Raw genomic sequence first — 13152 nt, 5'->3', positions numbered from 1 at the left:
ACATACCAGAGGTGCTGAGCTCCGGGGACATACTCCCGACACATCAAGCCCCAGTCTCTAAGTTAGAAGGTGAGGCAATCGTTTCTTACACTTTATTAAATTGTCTAGTACCTTACCTTGTCATCAGAGGTGCTCACATTCTGGTTTAAAAATAATTGCTAAAGTCTCTGACAAGGAGATGCATGCTTGTAAAAGGCAGCATGCTTGCATGTAAAATGATCAGCCAAAAGATCATTTTTAAATACAGTTATAAAGAAAAACTGTATTAAAGTCTGTTATTGTAATATTATTTATAGTGTGCAGCATTTTGATAGCAAATTTCTAGAGTCATTAATACTTTGCTTATTCCCCTGCCTACAACTGAACTTAAATATTTATAATAATATACACAGAAATTCTAACATCTTACTTTTACCAGAAATTCAATATTGAAGATTTTATATATAAAGTGGAAAATCTTGCCCATGTGACTCATACATTGTGCCTGTGACTTTAATGCCTTTAACAAGACAGCATAATGGCCCATTATTGTTTTTAACATGCCACCTTAAAATAACCTTTCTGCGAATTTTCTGACATATTTTATCTTAGCCTCCATTTATTTCATTTATATTGACCCCAGTCCCTTTAAAATAGCTGGTTTTTGAGAAACATTGGAGTAAGCATACCATTTCTGCAAAGACTTTTGGATTCTTCCAGTAATTCCACATTGATGCTGTTTAGTTTTATGGGTAGCAATCTGCTCTTCTTTTGGAATCTGTCAAGATCAGAAAAATACACATTAATCATTTACTATAGGAGCCTGTACTGCTCCAAATGTCCCCTATTTCAAGATGACAATTGGACACTTATCAGGAATTACCCACGTCCTCACAAGTGAGGAGCTAGTTATGCAGTGCTAACTGTGAACTGTACCTTCTCATCAAATGCTGTTCTTAGTGACCCCAGGATGGACTTCTACAGGTTCTCATGTAAGTACAGGGCTGTCATATAAAATGTACTTTGTTTATGATATACTATAGGGACTCTTTCACTTCCAGACTAAGTTTAAACCCAGACTAAGTTCCAAAGGAGCAGTGCAGCTTTTCAAGATCCCTTGGGTCAAGAGCAGGGCCACCTGCCAAAGAACTCTTCAGACTGAAAGTGAGCCTGGTAGTGGCAGAGGCTGGGAAAATCATGGTTCTAAACTGGACAAATAATGTTGTGGGAATTCAGTGACACACTGATTTGGTTTATCCCTCAAAGATGTGAAAACACCTCTGTGACTGTTTGATACTGTGTGAAGATGCATCCCATGAATCATTAACAATTATTTCTAGAATAATTTTCACCAACTGAATGTCTTTACATTGCCGCTACCTTTGAGACTCTTATCTTCTGTTCCATCCTAACCTAGGTTCATAGCCGTTTAATTTCTCATGGGATCTCTAGCAGGTAGCATTATCAGTCAGGGGGCAACCCTTCCACATTGCTCTTGGAAATGCAAATAACAGAGTCAGCTATTTAGAATGCAAATATTGCTTTTCTAAAATATACCATAAGTGAATCACTCTTATCATACAAGCCTAGCAAAACACTCCAAAGAAATACGTATATCATTTCTTATTCCTGGATCATTCTATCTCTGAAAGTACACAATTTTCTGTTCTTCAAATAGGGCTTCATTTTATCCCCAAGATTACTAGGTTATGCATAGTATGACTTCTATCCACATATTCAGATTTATGTTTCAGTTTGAAAGAGAGAGGAAAAAGAACAAAGACTTTACACATCTATTTACTTCACACCTATTTTCCGATTTCATTCACATCTATTTCATTCTATTCAACATCAAGAGTTTCAAACCAGAAAGTAAAGACTAAACATGTAGTAAAAGATAAATTACAACATGGATAAAAGAAAATTACAAGTGTCAAATGGAAATATTAAATGAAAAAATCCCAAACACATGAACATTTTTGTAATGTGAATTCAAATTTGTCAAATATGCACATAAAGTGTAAGAGGTAAAAGAAATAAAGGTTATGAAAGACATTAGAACTTTGGGTCTTTACAAATTCCTTTGGATGTTTGTTGTTCAGTTGCTCAGTTGTGTCCAACTCTTTGCAATCTTATGGACTGCAGCATGCCAGACTTTTCTGTCCTTCACCATTTCCTGGAATTTGCTCAAACTCATGTCCATTGAGTTGGTGATGCCATCCAACCTTTTTGTCCTCTGTCATCCCTTTCTCCTCCTGCCTTCAATCTTTCCCAGCATCAGGTTCTTTTCCAATGAGTCAGCTCTTTGTATCAATTGGCCAAAGTATTGGGGCTTCAGCTTAAGCATCAGTCCTTCCAGTGATGATTCAGGATTGATTTTCTTTAGGGCTTCCCTTGCGGCTCAGCTGGTAAGGAATCTGCCTGCCATGAGGGAGATCTGGGTTCCATCCCTCGGTTGGGAAGATCCCCTGGAGAAGGGAAAGGCTGCCCACTCTAGTATTCTGGCCTGGAGAATTCCATGGACTGTATAGTCCATGGGATCACAAAGAGTTGGACATGACTGAGCGACTTTCACTTCACTCCTTTAGGACTGACTGGTTTGATCTCCTAGCAGTCCAAGGGGCTCTCAAGAGTCTTCTCCAACACCACAGTTCAAAAGCATCAATTCTTCAGTGCTCAGCCTTCTTTATGGTCCAACTCTCACATGCATTTATGACTACTGAAAAGTCATCCTTTTATTACTGATAAGGAGAATCAGAGTAGTTGAAATGTTATTCCCAGTGAATACATGTAATTTCAACACATACTAAGATCTTAAAAATTTTGTTGAATAAATGAAGGAGTGATTAAATAACAAGTAGTGAGATAGTTCAGGGATTGTTTTCTGGATTTTATGAGAAATTATATCTAGGATGTGAATGAAATAAATTTGAAAAAATAGACAAAAGAGGAGGGTGCTGTATTGACATGTGAAGTTGAGAGTAAAGAAGTCATCTTTAGCAAGGAAAATAGGAGAGCATTTTTTAAAAAAATCATGTAAATAATGTATTTAAAGTGATATTCAGGGAAGATTAATTTGGTAAAATAAGAAAATAAATTAGTAAAATTTTTCTATTAAATAATTTGATAAAGCATATCTAATCCCTTTCATTTGAATGTCAGTATTTGCCTGGCAATCCAAATTTATAAATTTATCTTAAGGAGATGATTGGACATATAAAAGAGTGTATGATTACAGATACTCATTTTAGTATTGTTTTTAATGATTAAAGACAAAAATGGAACAAACTGAATAGCTTCCAACAGGTTAAATAAACTCATCCATAAAATGTGTAACTAGTTTATTAAATTTGGAAAAGTGCTCTTACTATATTTATTGAAGAAAAAAACAAATTATGGAAATGAATCATTATATAGTCTAGATATTAAAACTATAAAAATTTCTAGGTTTTGATTTTTCTGATTTTTTCATAAATGGTACATATGACTTTTTATGGTATTCAATTATTCCTTGTTTTGAATTGAATCTGCATTTTATCATGTCTCACTTAACTATCTATTGATCCATCTATCTGTCTACCTATCATCTATCTGTTGGCTCCAGTTAAGAAGCACTTGTCTGTAAATACAAATTGCTCTTTCTTTTTTCAATAGGGCTGCTCATTTACCTCCACTCTGATTACTTATCCACTATAAATAATTTAGATAAATCAGTATTATTTATCTATGAAGGTGCTGTTAAAGCCATCCATGATCTCTCAGGCCAGACATGATTTCTTTCTTCTCAAGGACCTTTGATCATGGGAGAATCTGATGTCTGCATCAGTAACACAGAAGTTACTCTGTTAATCAACCCCAACCTTTATCTCCTCCAGTTCAAAGTAACCAAATTTGGCTTCCTGAATCTCAGCTCTTCATCTTTAAAATGGGGCCACTAAGTGCTAATTTACAGGATTGGTGCATAGATAATATATTTAGAGTACCTAGCATACTAACATGATTAACGGGCTCCAGGCATGTGAGTTCTTCCTTCAGGTTGTGTATTTGATGGATCTCTAACTGTACTGAATGGTGTTTAAGGGTAAATGAATTTGAACCTTTTTATACCTGGTAGTGTGATGCAGCCATATATATTTATCAGTTGTTCAGTAAATATTTGTTGACAGTGTGAATATAAATTCACCATAGTGGAATTTTGAAACAATTTTAATATCCTTTTAGGAGACATACATTGAGTGGAGTATTTCCAAAAATGTACATTCTTTCCAGATATCTTTATGTCTCTAAAATGACAGAAAAAAAAAATTTGCTAATGCTATGGGAAACATTAGGCAGTAATCTTGGCAAAGTGTCCCTTAGTGATTTTATAGTTGGTCGGTCACCTACTCAATTGGTCAAGCCAATGCTGAGAACCACAGGAGAGGCAGGAGCAAGGATCATTAAAACATCACAGAAGACAGTGATATTTTAATGACCCTATACATTTTATCCAAATTAAGAAAAAGCTTACTTTTTTAAGAAATGAGATTCCTTAAAAGAGAGTTTTTCTTATTGATGAAATGAGTGAGTCAGTTTTGCTAATTGGCTAAAAATTGCTTTCTTGGGCATGCTAAGGTTGTTGGGGAATCTACTGTGGTGTTTTTTTTTTTTTCTTGGTTATGTTCAGATATTTCCTTAAGGCAAGAAAACAGGAAAGAAAGCAAAGAAACAAAAAAATCCCTGAAAGCAGAAAAATGATATGTCTCCTGACTTTTCTATTAATTACACAACAGAAAGAAACATTTCAGATCAAAGCAGATATCTGTAATCTTGTGAATTTATGTTTTTTAAATTGAGATTCAACACAATTTAATATTCTGATCACCATAAGATAAAAAATATTGCTACTGCTTTTAGGCATTTCCTTGGCATAATTACAGGTATTTACCTGGATAAAATGGGCTAGAGAACAAAACATGCTTTGTTGAAATGAATATATTTGAGGGGGGAAGAAAAAAACAAAACTTTGCTCAAATCACTTGAGAAACCAACTACAAACTAAATTGGAAAATAATTGCAAGGCCTGTCTTCCACATTTAATCCGGTGGCAGCTACTGGACTTTCAGTTAACAAACTATAAATAAATTCTGTAAGATTATTAGTAATTGCAACATCACATTTCACAAAACAGGCTAAAAATAATAGTAATGTGTAAATCTCCTTGCCAAGAGGCCCTTGGTGCTGAGGCATTTATTTTGCATTGTTTCCTAACCAAAAGAAAAAAAAAATCAAACCCAAAACAGATCAATAGAACTGTCACTGAGTCATCGGTGCTTTTTAAGTCTGTTCCCTTCCAACAGATGCAGTACCCACTGTGCTTCTGGTTGTGCACTCCTGCTTGCCCCAGGAGCAATGGTATTTGCTGGCAGTTGTAGGAATCCAAGCAGGGTCTGACTCAGTGTCACAGAGGCCAATGTATCGTGCACTCCTTAGGTAAGAACTGCCAACAAAATGTTCTTAATTCACAATGGACAGATTATAAAACTGAAACAGGACGACAGAAGCTGTGTAGGAGGAGAGGGGAGAGGAAATGAGGAGTAGAAGAAGGAAATAAGTGGCAGATGTAAATTTTTTTGTGATTAGTACTGGGTATGATAAAGCACTAATGATTGGAATGATTTACTCATCTTTTTAAAAAAAGACAATGTTTAAAGACCCATCTCTGACTAGGTGAAGAAATGCTACGTTGAATTCTGGAGTAAGGAAAATGTCATTATTTTCATCTTTCTTTTTCTCTCCCCCTGCCCTTCCCTCCTCCTCAATGTCTTCCCTTCCTTCCATTTTCTTTTTTCAAAGTATATAGTCACTCAAATAAGTTCCGGCTAAATCTTTTTTAAAGGAAGACGGTGTTTCCTTGTGCGTGTGTGTGTGTGTGTGTGTGTGTGTTTGTGTAGGGTTACAGTTAAAGTAATATTTTCTAAACTGTGACTTTGCCAATTTTAAATCCACCCTCTCTTGAAGGTTTTCAATTTTGCCATAAATTTATATAATTCTTTACCTAAGTAAAATAATTTGAATTTTCAAAACTTACAGGTTATAATAATTTTTCATGTCTTACTAAGATATTAAAATATTTTCATATGTAAGCAAGAAAAAAATGATGACTACATTAACTCTTTCTTGAAATAACTTTGTTCAGTGGAAATGGCACAAATTTAGCCTTTGACAATGGGAGGAAAAAAAAAATAGTTCACCCTTATATTATTAAAGCAAAGTCTTGTTACAACAGATCATTTGTAAAAGAGCAAAATTCAAATCTCTAATATAAAGTCTGCAAGAATTGTTTTGTGTTTCTTGGGTCTGGATTACATAAATCTAAATTATAAAATTATTTGATGCATAAAACATTTAGCAAGTTGTTGTGCTTTAGAAAGAAATCACTTAAACTAGTGCTATTTTCAAAGACCCTTCCAGTCTACAACATATCAGGGATGTGAAAATGACTTTATATGTTAGAAAATTGGCCTTTAACGAGAAAAAATATTAGACAATTCTAAGTGCAAAGCTATTAACTGGCTGATTTCTGATCCCTGACACAGGATGTCATCCTCAACCTGGTGCCTGGCTGCTCAACATCCTGTGGGAACCACAGGCTTCGGAAGGTTTCTCTTTACAAATAACAATCAGTTCAGATAGAGGAGACACAAGGAGAGCCAGTTAAATCTTTCACATCGTTACCAGCCTCATTGTTTTGCAAATCAGTAGCTTAAAGCAGAACATGTGCACGTGCATGAATCCTCCACTTAAGGTTTCTGAATGCTAGGGATTTCAAATACGTGAGTCCTGTCGATCAGCAGTAAATGAATAAGGCGCATGACAAATCATTACCTTTACCAGCTAAGTGGCTAGTTTAAATGAAAGATTACAGGTTACCGTCTGAATTCATCAAGGTTTGTCCATCTAAAATGATCCTTTTCCCCTCTTCATATGTCAGACCTTCATTATCAGGAAGTCTGTCACATCTGATCACTAGCTCACTTGAACAGCTCAAAATAGCATTTTGAAAATATCCTATTTATAGTAGAGATATGTAGAGTAATCCAAAACACTATCTGCTTTAACATGTTAGCCCTCCCTTGGCAAGAACTTCTTCTTGGGAAACTTTTCTGAAATGATCAAGTCCTGAAGCTGAATGCTGGAACAATGGGATAAAAAGTGATTTATCTGTATTTTAACTAGCTGTTTTTCCACCTTCATAATTTACTTTTACAAATGCGATTATTCATTTTCTTCAGTAGGTGACTAAATTGATCATATTTCACTTATAGGTATTTAATATTCATTTTCTTGTAATGATTTTTCAGTACTATTTTCCACAAATGTCAAAATCCTGAGTTGTTTATTTGAATGCTGAGTTATTGCTCTAATAATGAGAAGCTCTAATTATAGAGTGCAGTGAACTAGGCAGTAGAGAGCTTGCATCTCAAATGTTACTATGACTATCAAGACATATGAAGTGTCCTAGTAACTTCTTTAAAACACATTTCCTACTTTCTGGTTGTATGGATATGGACAGTTGTCTTAGTTTTAAAAGGTTGCTGTAAAAAAACAAACAAACAGCAACAACAAAAACTCTTATCCTGTTTGTACTTTCTTTTCAAAGCAGGTTTCATCTCAGTTTAAACAGAGAACTCACCTGAAGCTCCCTGCCCCATAGTAACTGAAGTTACTGAAGCACTTTCTCACTCAACTCAAATAGCAGCACAGAAAGCAGGCTGGCACTTGCAGGCGCCCTCAGCTCTTGTGGGCACCTCACTTTCAGACACTTCCGTTTGTTATGCATATCCGAGCAATATTAGTTACAGGGAGCACAGAAGGAAAGAGACCGTTTTCCCCTCCTACGACCCATCTGCTGTGGAAAACACACAGGTTTTTCCACCACAGGTTTAGAACAACCTCATGTCCTTGGAGCACAGACTCTGATTACCCGCAATAACAGTGCGAACCTTCCTCCCACTCCTCAACCCACAAACCTATTTTAAGGCTGCCTTCTGAGAATAGCCTTCACCGTGATGCTGTTGAAACGCAAGCTACCATGTTAAACGGCAATGGCGGGAGACTGACTGATCCTGGGGAACCGACCATGATTAAATAGCTCCATTAAATAGCTCCTCTTCAGAGCAGTATAGAGACAACAAAGTTTCACATTCATGGGTTGGAATGTCCTCACTATCCTTCCAAAGGTAAATGACCCCAAATTAATTCTTACCAAAGTAAGAACTAATTTTATAAAAATTTTCACTTAAAGTATTTAAAGAAAGAAGAAGGTGAAGTTGTTCAGTCGTGTCCAACTCTTTGCAGCTCCATGGACTGTAGCCTACCAGGCTCCTCTGTCCATGGGATTTTCCAGGCAAGAGAACTGAATTGGGTTGCCATTTCCTTCTCCAGGGGATCTTCCTGACCCAAGGATCAAACCCTGGTCTGCCACACTGCAGGTGGACGCTTAACCATCTGAGCCCCCAGGGAAGCCCAAAGTATTTAAAGTTTTCACTAAATATTTCTGATTTTTTAAACCAAAATAAATGTAATTTTATATCATTTTTTGACTTACTGACTCATCCATGAACTCAATAGTCAGAAATTACACATGAGAGATAAAAATCACTTGTTGTACATATACCTAAGAAACACTGTTGAGAAAGTAGCTGATTAATAGAGCTGAATTAAAACTCAAGCTGTCCCTCTCTGTCTCTCTCCCCCTTGAAAAGCACAAGGGATTTAAACATAGTGTGGTATGGAGAAAAATTAAGGGGGCCTCTTAATTTAAGATTAAGAGGTACAAATCCAAAACCTATAGTGTATTCTTGGCTTAATCAGATAATTTGTTGACTCCAAAATTATTTTTAACCATTTCTCCAGGTTAAAATGGACTTATATTGATTTAAGTATCATTCATTTACTTTAAAAAATACATTGTTAGCAAGCAACTTTAGGAAAGTTAGGGAAGTTAGCAAGAAAGTTTAGGAAAACAAGATGGATATAGTTTTTAGATCTTAGTATTTGTTTTGTTTTAATACACTGTTAGCATCACTCAAGAGTATACACAAATTAAAATGCCTGAAAACACAAGGCATATGACTTCCAATAGCTAATAATGTGCAGTTTATGTTGTTACTAGTAATTCTACTTCAAAATTTAATTAATAATGAAATTTTGAGACAGTAAAATAAGTGAAGATTCTACATATAACATTGTTCACAATTAAACAATTTTTTAAATATGAAACTTGAAATTAATGATTGAAGACATCATAAGCAAGAATTAGTACATGGCACCCCCTACTGATTTCATTGCAAGACAAAGACTTGAAAAGAATGGGGATGAGGATGCTTCCTTGATTCTGTTGCACATAATATCAGCTTATTTAAGTATTCATGGAAAAGAAAGCACACGTTATTTTTCCATAAGCTAAACTGATATTAAAATCTTAAGTTTAGAAGACAGAAATAAAATGATAATTATTTTATATTTTGAATGCAACTCTTATTTGAAAAAAAAAATCCTCTTGATAGCTAAACTGTATGCCTCCACTTAAGCTTCTTAAATCTTACCTTTTCATAACAAATTCTTCATAGATAGTCCCTTATAATTAACTTATTATAACTGACCCTTCATAACTGAAGGGTATGCTTATTATCCTTCACTGGATTTGCTTACATCCCTCCACTGTTCAGTACCTTTGGACAGTAGTAACTGGTTGGTACTTTCTTCATGCCACCCTGAAATATGAGTAGAATTCTCTCCTGTAGCTGTGTCTGTAAAGAACATTTAAGTTCTAACCTCAAAGGTTTCTTGAAATACTGTTAATTACAAGGGGGTAATGAGAATTCACCAATGGAACCCATCTTAATTAAACAAAAATCAGTTTATGTTAACATAGCAGTTAATTATATATGCCAAAATAACTTGAAAACCTTTTTTTTGTATTTACAGAGAGCCTAAGTTCATATGAAATAAATGAAAGTCTTAATTGTGGATAATTAAATGAAGAAATAAATAGGTATCTATAGGAACGTCAGTGGTGGTCTCATTATAAAACTTAAAAAAAATTAGCAAGAAACTAATGACAATTTTCAATGATGAGTCTCCTTTTATCCAAAGTTAGAGTGGGGATAATATGTATTTCAATGTCATCCATCTTTTTTTTATCATATCAGTGAGGAGTATGGACCAATTCTCAGTAACACTTTGGATACTTAGTGGTTTATGTGTAAACTTATAACCCCAAAGAACTTGTGATGCTAATGGCATTTACCAGGTATTGTTCATAAAGGATGTGAATAATAATAGTCCATCTGCTATATTCCCTTTTCAGCAGAGGAGTCATACAAATTAATGTTGGCCTGGATGTAATCCATTTAGGATGACTCATGAGAGTAATACAAATGATATTTTATTTTTTTATTCTTTAGCGAGTATTTGTCCACTCTTTATTTTTATACCTTTTTTTGCAGTCTTTTAACTCTCCCAAATGCCTTGTGACTATCTGTAAAATATCTAATGACAGGACCAACATCATCTACAATATTAAACTTATAACAAACTAAGCTTATGCTATGGCAATTAGAGGAAAGATAAAATGAAGATACATCAACTATAAGAAAATTGAAAACTAATAGCAGTCACTGAGTGTATGCTAACTACTTTTGAAATATTATGTCCTACTGATTTTCACAGTATCTCTTTGATACAGATATGCAAATTAATCTCATTTTATAATGGAGGAAACAGTCCTAGAAAAGCATGGAAAACCATTCTGAAGTTACACATCTAGGACAGGTCAGAGCTGGTTCTCAAACTCTGGGTTTTCTGAAAAATTTATGTTCTAAATTACTGTGAAAATGGTCTTTTTGTATGGGCTGGTAGAAAGCAAATTTAGATAATGAAGTGGTATAAAATGATAACATAGTGTGATTAAATGGATTTCATCCATTAATTATTAAAATCACCTATGCACAATATTTTTTTAATATCAGTAAAACAGACACACCAGATACAATTTATGTTGGTTCTTATTTTTCCTCCAATTTTTATGGGGAGAATACCAATCAAATTCTATTTAATTATATTCTTCTATTTTATGATACATGACAAAATGGAAGACTGAATAATAGATTACAAGTAATAAGAAAAATCATACATCAACATTTCATGAGTAAGAACCATTTCTAAGTCTTAGAAAGATTAGAACATATTCAGGTTTGGGAACTAATTCCTTTTATAGACATCTGGCCCTTTCTTCATTTTTTTTCTTCTTATAAACATTTTTTCATTGTATTCCATCCTCCCTTTTTGAAAATAAATTTAACTATCTTTTTTCTTGTTTAATCATCATCTCCTTTCTTTAATTTATTTACTACTATTGTTATCATAGTGTAAATAACTGAAGCAGAGGAGCAAAGATTAGAATACATGAAAATTTGATTCCAAAGTATAAGACTTTGTTTAGATTGTCTAGATGACTTCCTTTTGAGCAATTAAATGATTCCACTCATTTGTCATTACTAGACAGACATATTGTACAGTAGTAAAAGCAAAGACTACGGGTTCACACAGATTGGAATTTAAATTGTAGTTCAAACACCTACTGGGGATAAACATTTAAACAAGCAATTCTTGTGTTCTCAGTTCAAATGTACATTGGATCTAATGATACCTGTGATATCTATGTTTATTCTTATGCATTAAAGATAATTTATGTATTTCATTCAACTTAAAAAAATGTACTGATGATAACTATTATTGTTGTTCAGTTGCTAAGTCATGACCAACTCTTTGCAACCCCATGGACTGCAGCCTGCCAGGCTCCCCTGATCTTCACTGTCTACCAGAGTTTGCTCAAATCCATGTCCATTGGGTCAATGGTGCTATGTAACTAGCTCATGCTCTGCCACCCCCTTTTCCTTTGGCTTTCAATCTTTCTCAGCATCAGGGTCTATTCCAATGAGTTGGCTCTTCACATCAGGTGGCCAAAGCATCAGAGTTTCAGCATCAGTCCTTCCAGTGAATATTCAGGACTGATTTCCTTTAGGATGGACTGGTTGGATCTCCTTGCAATCCAAGGGACTCTCAAGAGTCTTCTACAGCACCACAACTCAAAAGCATCAATTCTTTGGCACTCAGCCTTCTTTATGGTCCAACTCTCACATCCATACATGACTACTGGAAAAACCATAGCTTTGACTATACAGACCTTTGTTGGCAAAGTTATATCTCTGCCTTTCAATATGCTGTCTAGGTTTGTCATAGCTTTTCTTCCAAGGAGCAAGCATCATTTAATCTCAGGTAATATGATCTGGCATTCCCATATCTTTAAGAATTTTCCACAGTTTGTTGTGATCCACATAGTCAAAGGCTTTAACATACTCAGTGAAGCCAAAGTAGATGTTTTCCTGGAATTCTCTAGCTTTCTCTATGATCCAACAAATGTTGGCAATTTGATCTTTGATTCCTCTGCCTTTTCTAAATGTACTTTGTACATCTCCAAGTTTTCTGTTCACATACTGATGAAGCCTAGCTTGAAGGATTTTGAGCATAACTTTGCTAGCATGTGAAATGAGTGCAAATGTATGATAGCTTGAACATTCTTTGACATTGCCCTTCTTTGGGATTGGAATGAAAATTTACCTTTTCTAATACTGTGGCCACTGCTGAGTTTTCCAAATTTGCTGACATATGACTGCAGCACTTCAACAGCATCATCTTTTAGGATTTTAAATAGCTCAATTGGAATTCCATCACCTCCACTAGCTTTGTTTGCAGTAGATGCTTACTATATATCAAGTACTTTTCTACTAACAAGATAGAAAATTATCTCACTACCTGTAGAATTTTATATTTTAAAGTGGAGAAAGAGAAAGTGAATAACTGATGTAACTAATAAATAAGTTATTCTTATGTTAGAAAGTTATTTGGAAAAAAAAAAAGAGTTGGATAGAAGATTTAGAAGTGCTGGGTGTGCAATTTTTAACATGCAGTGTTACATAGGGATCATTGAGAAGGTGACAGAATTGAAGAAAGTGAGAAAGATGGCTATGTGGATCTTCCAGAGGAAGGAGTACAGCCAGTGCATGACTCCATAGAGAAAGTGCCTTGTATTAGAAGAATAGGAAGCAGTGTGGCGTGGGAAAGAGC

The 13152-nt window shown here is 34.8% G+C and overlaps 1 long non-coding RNA gene across 1 annotated transcript in view; it reads right to left on the bottom strand.

Annotated features, from left to right (window-relative positions):
• LOC122685559 overlaps positions 1–6974 on the bottom strand; it is a 45363-nt gene extending 38389 nt beyond the window's left edge. The window contains exons 1-2 of the long non-coding RNA XR_006338444.1: positions 6892–6974; positions 669–757 (exon numbers count right to left, since the gene is read on the bottom strand). This is a non-coding gene — a long non-coding RNA (uncharacterized LOC122685559). The remainder of the gene's footprint in view (positions 1–668; positions 758–6891) is intronic.
• Between the last annotated feature and the right edge of the window lie 6178 nt (positions 6975–13152).

The sequence above is a fragment of the Cervus elaphus genome, chromosome 28, assembly GCF_910594005.1.
Source record: "Cervus elaphus chromosome 28, mCerEla1.1, whole genome shotgun sequence".
In the NCBI taxonomy this organism is placed as follows: domain Eukaryota; kingdom Metazoa; phylum Chordata; class Mammalia; order Artiodactyla; family Cervidae; genus Cervus; species Cervus elaphus.
Note: the sequence above shows the minus strand (reverse complement) of the source record. Positions and strands in the feature narration are given on the sequence as shown.